General features: G+C 47.0%; 1 protein-coding gene across 1 annotated transcript in view; it reads right to left on the bottom strand.

The window, feature by feature from the left end:
* Nucleotides 1-608, bottom strand: part of CDC25B (cell division cycle 25B) — a 10,246-nt gene extending 9,638 nt beyond the window's left edge. Inside the window, exon 1 of the mRNA XM_008066559.1 lies at nt 493-608. The gene's annotated coding sequence lies outside the window, so the exon portion shown is untranslated. The remainder of the gene's footprint in view (nt 1-492) is intronic.
* Nucleotides 609-9,119: the final 8,511 nt, after the last annotated feature.

Raw genomic sequence — 9,119 nt, 5'->3', positions numbered from 1 at the left:
AGGGGCTCAGGCACCAGTCTGGGAAGCCTCCTGCTGCAGCTGCCACTTCCACCTCCTTATATATTCGAAAAATAACAGCGGCCGCGCCGCCGGACGCCACCAATGGGGGCGCGGGTTAGAGGAGGGCGGGATCGAGGGCGGGGCCCACGGGGCCCGAAGCGCGGAGGCTAGATTTCCAGGCTTTGGGTGGGGCGGCGGAATTAGGGTCCGTTCCGTACCTCCGCATATCCCCCCATCTCCCCGGGTGCGGGGATCCTGGCCTCCGGAAATCTGCTTTTCGCGACCCAGTCTGGAGCGACAACCCCCCCAAGGAAGCGCCCGTCCCCTCGAGTGGTCTCAGAAGGACACCCCGCCCCGGCACCCTCCCCCCCCCGCGGTTTAACATCACGTACGATCACCTGCAGGGACCGTGAAACGCTCCACCCGGCTCCCGGAAGTTTGCTAAACGCAGCTGCGCGGTGCGGTCTGCGGTAGAGATCCCATTTTACAGACCGGGACGTTGAGGCGTGAAGTTCATTAGCACGTTCAAGGTCACGCGGTTGGGCAAAGGGTGGGGCCGGGTTTCCTTCGCTCCCGGGCGCCTCTGCCCTGCAGCCTCCCTTGTCCCCGCGAGTTGGACGCGCGTGGGGATGGTGGGCGATGGAGGCCCACTCGAAACTGACAGGCGCTTTCGGAGGCCCCCAGGTTAGGTGTTGCCCCAAAGGGCCCGATTTTCTCCAGCCGCCTCTGAGGCGCTAATGTGGGACTTTCTGCGACTGGGGGTTGGGAGGGCGGTGTTCCAGGAAGATGTCAGTGACCGGGGAACCCAGGTATTGCAAGTATCAGGCCCATTTATGGCTTGACTAATTGGGTGCAGTGCCACCACATTGCTTAATTGGTGTTTCTTTGATGACCAGGAAGGCTGGATTTGTCATCAGTTTAAACTGAGCATCTTCTGATTATCTAATCACCTTACAGCCGTGTCCATTTTCCTGGAAGGAGGCTGGAAGGCTGAACCCAATAGCCAGTGGACGGGAAGTAGCTTTTCATTCGTCTCCCCAGGGAGGAGGGGGTACAGCTCAGGAAGGCAGGATCTGGATGGGGCCTTACACCCATTCCCATTCAGTCCCAGCCATCCTGGCCCAAGATGCACTGGATAGCGGTGGCAAAATGGGAGGGAACCTGGTGACAGGGTGCTGGGTAGGCCAGATGTGAGGGAGAAGAGGGTTCCTAGAGATTTGTGCAGACCAAGAGCAGGTCACTCGGAGATTGTGAGCATCACAACCCTGGTCTTTCCGCTCAAGTCCTGGCTCCTTAAAGCAGAAACAAGGGCAGCCCTCTGCTCCACCCAGGACGCCTTCCAACTCTACTTCTTGAATTGGACTCTCATGCCCAGTTTCCCAGGAGGCCTAGGACATTAGTTCAGGCCTCTAACCCATGCCCAGCCTCCATACGGTGTCCTACCTGCTGAGCCCGGTGAGGGGGTGACTACGGTAGGAACTGTGATGAAGGTGGGAATTTCAGCCCCACCTGAGAGGTGATAAAGGTGGGAATTGTGACCCTTCCTCCTTTCAACATTTTGCCCAGCTCCTGTGCTGTGCCAGGCACTATCTTGTGAGCTGGGCAGGGATAAGTTCCCGACCTCCAGTGGGGTATGTGACTTCCCTTAGTGCCGGGACTGAGAGGGAGGATATGCACCTGACCCCAAAGACTAGAAACAAAACTGCCCTGAAGGGTGCATTTTCTAAATCAGCAGGTATCTTCCCACCCCAGCACACATGTCTCTACGGTGTGTGTGTGTTTGTGGGGGGACACATAGGGAGGTTACATATCTCTTGAAATTCCACAGTCGGAAGGTCACTTCTGGGCCAATGAGGGGGGTGGGCAGGACCACAGATGGTTTTTCCACAGCATCCCACAGACTGAGTCTGTGTCTTCCTGAATCTCCTTTTGCCAATTAGATCATAGATTATGTGCTCAATTAAAACAAACACAAAACTAGGTGGGGTGTGCAGTGGCTCATGCCTATAATTCCAACACTTTGGGAGATTGAGGCCGGAGGATGGCCTGAGCTCAGGAGTTTGAGACCGGCCTGACTCGATAAAAAGAAAAAAAAAAAATTAAAACTTAAAAATAAAAATACAACAAAAAATAGTCAATAAAAATAAGTAAAGATAAGTCTAAAGATGATGGCCTTGGCAGGGAGAGGGTCAGTGGCTCTGTGAGCAAGTGTTAGCATGTTGCCTTTGTTAGAAAAATTCCAAAAAGGACTCAATCACAAGCATCCAGCCACCATTGCCAGGCCATTGCAGCCATTACCTTGCTAAGCTATGGGTGGCCAAGTACTCTTTGAGCTGTGGCCGGGCCATGTTTCCTGGCTTTGGCCCTCTCCTCTACCTTGGGGAGGTGAATCTCCTCTTTCTCTCTCTAATTTACTTTTTTCTTTTTTTGAGTTGGAGTCTCACTCTGTTGCCCAGGAAGGCTGTAGTGCAGTGGCACACTCACGGCCACCCCAGCGACCTGCTGGGCTCCGATGATCCTTCCGCCTCAGCCTTCCAAGTAGCTGGAACTACAGGCACATGCTACCATGCCTGGCTAATATTTATTTATTTATTTATTTATTTAAGAAAAAAGTTCTCACCAAGTTGCCCAGGTTGGTCTCATGCCCGCGGGGCTCAGGCAATCCACTCGCCTCAGCCTTCCAAAGTGCTGGGATTACAGGCTGAGCCACTGAGCCCGTCCTCTAATTTATTTTTTAAGTAAACTTTATTTTCTAATCTAAAAAGAAAAATTCCTTGGACCATGGCATTGAGTGAGCTGAGAGAACACTTTACACAGTTTGGCAATATACGAAACTGCATCGTACCCTTTGACAGGGTGAATTTCACAGAAGTATGGGCTGGATTCAGTTTTCTTCAGAAGAACTTCAGAAGGCACTACAGCAGGAAAATCATAGTATTGATGGAGTAAAGCTCCATATTCAAGCTCAAAGACCAAAAGTTTTACGAGCATCTGATAAAAATTCCTGCCTATTAAAGTTAATATAACTGAGAAACAATAAGTAAAGATAAATATCTGTAACCATCATAGTAAGAGGACCAACTCCTCCCATCAGCCAGGCTCTGGTTCAGACATTCATGGGATGCACAAGGCTGACATCTTCCCATGGAAATACATGTCTTGGCATGGAGGCTGTACACGTGGAGCATGTAAACTAATTTAAGGAGGTCTGATGTGACCCTGGGGCCTTGGCAGAAGAGAAGGAAACACTACTCTTGTTTCCAAAATCCCTTCTGCTTCTCCAAGCTGGTTCCTACACAGCGTCTCCTTTGTGGGACTTTTTCTCCTGGTTCCTTTTCTGTCATGACTTGTGACAGTTAAATGTTTTTTACAATTATTATTTTTTATTGTAGAGATGAGGTCTCGCCAAGTTGCCCTGGCTGGTCTCAAACCTGTGGGCTCAGGCAATCCTCTCATCTTGGCATCTCAAAGTGCTGGGATTACAGGAATGAGCCACCACACCTGGTCCAGTAACATTTTTTTAAAAAACTGTTATATGGTATCAAAAATTCAGAAAAAGGTGAAAATTCAAATGGTACAAAAAGGCAGTGAAAAGTCAGTCCTCTGCTCCACACAAACTGTCAGGATCCCTTCCCAGAGGCAGCCACTGCTATGTATTTGTTGCATATTCTTTTGGAGATAATCTATAACTAGCCATAGAAACATAAGGCAGGGTCGGGTAAGAGGGTTCACATCTGTAATCCCAGCACTTTGGGAGGCAAACAGGTTGCTTGAGTCCAGGAGTTTGAGACCAGCCCAGGCAACATAGCCAGACCTCGCCCCTACAAAAAGTTTTTTAAAAATATTAACAGCCAGGCACGGTGGCTCATGGCTATAATTCCAGCACTTTGGGAGGCCGAGGTGAGAGGATTGCCTGAGCCCATGGGTTCGAGACCAGCCTGGGCAACTTGGCGAGACCTAATCTCTACAATAAAAAAAAAAAAAATTAGCCGGGCATGGTAGTACATGCCTATAGTTCCAGCTACTTGGAAAGCTGAGGTGGAAGGATCGCCTGAGCCCAGCAGGTCGAGGCTGTGGTGGCTAGGAATGTGCCATCATCCTCCAGCCTGGGTGAGAGAGTGAGACTCCAACTCAAAAAAAAAAAAAAGAAAGAAAACATTAGCTAGGCATGGTGGTGTGTGCCTGTATTTCCAGCTACTTAGGATGCTGAGGTGGAAGGATCACCTGTGCCCCAGTGGTTGAGGCTGCTGCAAACCATGATTGTTTTGATTGTGTCACTGCAATTCAATCTGAGCAACAGAGACTAACTCGAAAAAAAAAAGAAAAGAAACATAATGGGACAGACATGAGCCACATACATCATTTAAGATTTTCTAGTAGCCACATTAAAAAAGTAAAAAGAAACAGATGAAATTACTTTCAATATTTTATTTAATATAGTATATTCAAAATGTTATGAATACAAAAATTATTGAGATACTTTACAAACTTTTCTTATACCAAGTCTTGAAAATTCAACATGCATTTTACACTCCCTAGCACATTGGCATTTGTCACATTTAAAGGTCTACTGCTACCATAATGGACAGCACAGGCCCGTAGGTTTACAAGAAATGTATGCCTGTATTTTAGAAAATGTAAGGAGTCATGAAACAGAGTATTTAAAAAGCAGGGAAAGTTGTTTTCCATCTTTCTTCATTTTACTTGGAGATAGACCCATTTTACTACCATAACAGTATTTATTTATTTACTTATTAACAGTATTTACTGAAGTTGCTAACGTTGAATATTTAGATGATAGCCTTTACAATGATACAGCAAGTTATCCGGTGTGATGGCTCACGCCTGTAATCCCAGCACCTTGGGAGGCGGAGGTAAGAGCCTGTCTGAGCCTAGGAGTTTGAGACCAGCCTAGGCAACTTGGTGAGACCTCATTTCTATAATAAATCAAAAAATAGCCGGGCTTGGTGGCTCAGCCTGTAATCCCGCGCCATTGGGAGGCTGAGGTGAGTGAATTGCCTGATCCCGCGGGTTCGAGAACTGCCTGGGCAGCGAGACCTCATCTCTACAATAAATTTTTAAAAATCAGCCGGGCGTGGTAGTGCATGCCTGTAATTCCGGCAACTTGGAAGGCTGAGGCGGAAGGATCACCGAAGCCCAGCAGATCGAGGCTGCGGTGGCTGGGAGCGGCCACTGCACTCCAGTCTGGGCAACAGAGTGAGACTCCAACTCAAAAAAAAAAGATAAATCAAAAAATTAGCCAGATGTAGTGGCACATGCCTGTGGATCCAGCTACTTGAGAGGCTGAGGTGGAAGGACTGCCTGAGCCCAGCAGGTTGAGGCTGCTGTGGCTGTGAGAATGTCACTGCACTCCAACCTGAGCAACAGAGTAAGACTCTGACTCAAAAAAATCCCCAAACAAAAATAATGATGCAGCAAATGTGTACTTACATGTTTGTGCGCTCTCTATCCATGGGATGCATTCCAAAGGAGGAGCTGCTGAAAGGTGCAGCATTAAATTGTTTGTTTGTTTGTTTGTCTGAGTTAGAGTCTCACTCTGTCGCCCAGGCTGGAGTGCAGTGGCATGCTCACGGCCATCACAGCCTCAACCTGCTGGGCTCAGGCAAGCCTTCCAAGTAGCGGGAACAGCATGTGTACATCCCAATGCCCAGCCAATTTTTGTTTTAATTTATTGTAGAAACGAGGTCTTGCCAAGTTGCCCAGGCTGGTCTCAAACCCCTGGGCTCAGACAATCCTCCCACCTCAGCCTCCCAAAATGCTGGGATTATAGATGTGAGCCACTTCGCTTGGCCAGCATTAAGTGTTGAAACGTTCTTTTCTGAATTTCATCTCCTCAAGCTGACTGGGCTGTTGAAGTCATTTATCTCTCTTCCTGTCTTCTAGCCCCTTGCAGAGGCCTGAGCTCAAGGTTGGCCTCTGATCCCAATATCTCACTTCTCCAGATTTCTCTTAAGATGATGCAAGCACATGCAGATGGATGTTCATTGAGTCGCTGTTCTTCACTAGAGGAGATGGGTCCTCTGTACTGGGCAACACCTGCAGCTTTAAAGAGAATGGGCAGTGGGGTGGGGAGGCCTGACCCCTGGCAGAGGCTCAAGAACTAATATTGATTGTTGAATGATTACAGTCTTTTAAGCTAAGGGTTTCTAGAGTAAAGGAAGTGTAGGGCCAGGCATGGTGGCTCACACCTGTAATCCCAGCACTTTGGAGGGCCGAGGTAGGAGGACTGCTTGATCCCAGGAGTTCAAGACCAGCCTAGGCAACATAGCAAGACCTTGTCTCTACAAAAAATAAAAAAATTTAGCCAGGCGTGGTGGCGCATGCCTGTAGTCCCAGCTACTTGAAAGGCTGAAGCAGAAGGATTACCCAATCCCAGGAGATGGAGGCTGCGGCGAGCTGTAACTGTGCCACTGCACTCTAGCCTGCATGACAGAAACCCTGACTCAAACAAAAAAAGTGTGAAACTCACTGATGTAGCTATTTATTGACATGAAAGGATGTTCACAGTATGGGTTACAAAATATCATGCCAAGTGTAGGCCCATCAGAAACAATATGCATGGGAAAATATTCTACAAGGATTAGCCTTTGAGTGTAGAATTAAAGCTGATTTGTGATTCAATGTTTTGAGCCTCAAAATTTTCTGTATTTTAAAATATTTTTCAAAGAACAGGTATAATTTTTCAATTAATTAAAAGTACAGTTTGAGGCCAGGCACGTTACAGGCTCAAGCCTGTAATTCCAGCACTTTGGGAGGCTGAGGTGAGAGGATTGCCTGAGCCCAAGGTTCAAGACCAGCCTGGGCAACCTCATCTTTACAATAAATCAAAAAATTAGCTGGGTGTGCTGGCATGCGCCTGTAGTTCCTTGGAAGGCTGAGGCAGAAGGATTTCAGGTCAAGGTTGTGGTGGCCGTGAGCATGCCACTGCCCTCTGGCCTGGGCGACAGAGTGAGACTCCAACTCAAAGAAAAAAGGAAAAAGTACAGTTTGGGAGTTCCTCAAATGATTAAACCTACAGTTACCATATGACCTAATAACTCTATTCCTAGGTATATAGCCAAGAGAAATGAAAACATTCAGTCATACAAAAACTTGCAAACAAATGTATATGGCAGCATTATTCATAATAGCCAAAAGGTGGAAACAACCCCAATGTCCATCAATGGAGGAATGGATAAACAAAACATTGTAAGGCCATGCAATGGAATACTATTCAGCCATAAAAGAGTGAAGTGCTGATACATGCTGCATCGTGAATAAACCTTGAAAACATGATGCTAAGTGAAAGCAACCAGACATGAAAGGCACATAGTATATAATTCCGTGCATATGAAATGTTCAGAATACAGAAACAAACCTACAGGCACAAAGTATAGTTATGGCTGAGGATTGAGGGAGCAGGGAGATGGTCATTCTTCCAAGGTGATGAAAATGTTCTGAATGTAGTGATAGCTGAACATATCTGTGAATTGTACATTTTAACTGTACCATACTTTGAATGGATGAGTTGTATGGCATGTGAACTATATATATCTCAAAAAAGCTTTTCTTTTTTTAAAAAAGTAAGTTCTATGAAGGAGAGATGAGGTATTTCAGGGCTCACTCCCTCCTGCTCCCAAATGACCATGTCCCCCAGCAATCCATCTAAGGCCCTGGGATCCCCCACCTCATCCTGCAAGCCCATTTGCCGCTATTAGAACTGTTATGGAAGCTCACAGTCCACCTGCTCTTCTCTTGACCCAGGTTGCCCCAAGCTGTCCTTCAGGCTTCTCAGCACGCTTTCCATCCTCCTTTTCATTTTAAAGAAACTGTAGTACTTGCTTTTTAAAGAAAACATGGAACATTCAACAAAGTAGGGGGGAAAAAGTCCACCCACTGTCCATTCACCCAAACACAGGTTGATTATAAGCCACAATAGGTGAGGAGGCAGGAGGGACATATGTGCACACAGATGAAAGCTCTAGAATGTAGACACGGTTTCCTGAAGATGCAGGGCAAGGCGTCCTCAGCCAGGTAATCTTACATTCACTTTTACACAGTGACCACATGTCCCCCTTGGGCCAAGCACTGCTCTGGCCCCTATGGGAAAACGTTTCCCATGTGAGATTAGAAGAATATATTTTTATATCTCGGGGTGGGAAAGGCCTCTCTAAGTAAGACACAAAACCGAGACGCAATCAAGGGAAAAAAAACTGACAGATTGAAGATTAAAAGTTTTCTCATATCCAAAAGACTCCTGAAGCTAAGTTAAAGGACAAATGGAAGACTGGAAGGAAACATCTGCAATACACTTAACAAAGATTGCCTCATCAGAGCTTGTAAAGAGCTAAAAGTCAATAAAAGGATGACTGGGTATGGTGACTCATGCCTATAATCCCAGGACTTTGGGAGGTGGAGGTGAGAGGACTGCCTGAGCCCAGGGGTTCAAGATCAGCCTGGGCAAGTTGGTGAGACCTCATCTCTACAATAAACCAAAAAATTAGCCGAGTGTGAGGGCATGTGTCTGTGGTTCCAGCTACTTGGAAGGCTGAGGAGGAAGGATCGCCTGAGCCTAGCAGGTTGAGGCTGTGGTGGCCATGAGCATGCCACTGCGTTCCAGCCTGGGCGACAGAGTAAGTCTCCCACTCAAAAATAAATAAATAAATAAATAAATAAATAAATAAATAAATAAATAAGAAAGTCAAACACATGGGCAAAAGATAGGGCTAAAAAATTCACAGACCACTACTTCACTTGACTAGTTTTTCTTTTTCTTTTTTCTTTTTTTTGAGTTTAGTCTCACTTTGTCGCCCAGGCTGGAGTGCAGTGGCATACCTACAGTCATCGCAGCCTTGACCTGCTGGGCACAGGCAACCCTTCCTCCTCAGCCTTTCAAGTAGCTGGAACTACGGGCACACAATGCCACGCCCGGCTAATGCTTTGATTTATTGTAGAGATGAAGTCTCGCCAAGTTGTCCAGCCTGGTCTCCAACCCCTGGGCTCAGGCAATCCTCTCGCCACCGCCTTCCAAAGTGCTGGGATTCAGGCATGAGCCAATGCACCCGCGCACTTGACTAGCCTTTACAAAAAGAAAGAAAGAAACTTCACAGGACTCAAAT

Source organism: Carlito syrichta, unplaced genomic scaffold (genome assembly GCF_000164805.1).
Source record: "Carlito syrichta isolate Samal-C Ts95f unplaced genomic scaffold, Tarsius_syrichta-2.0.1 Scaffold309007, whole genome shotgun sequence".
Classification (NCBI taxonomy): domain Eukaryota; kingdom Metazoa; phylum Chordata; class Mammalia; order Primates; family Tarsiidae; genus Carlito; species Carlito syrichta.
This window is presented reverse-complemented; position numbering and strand designations above follow the sequence as displayed.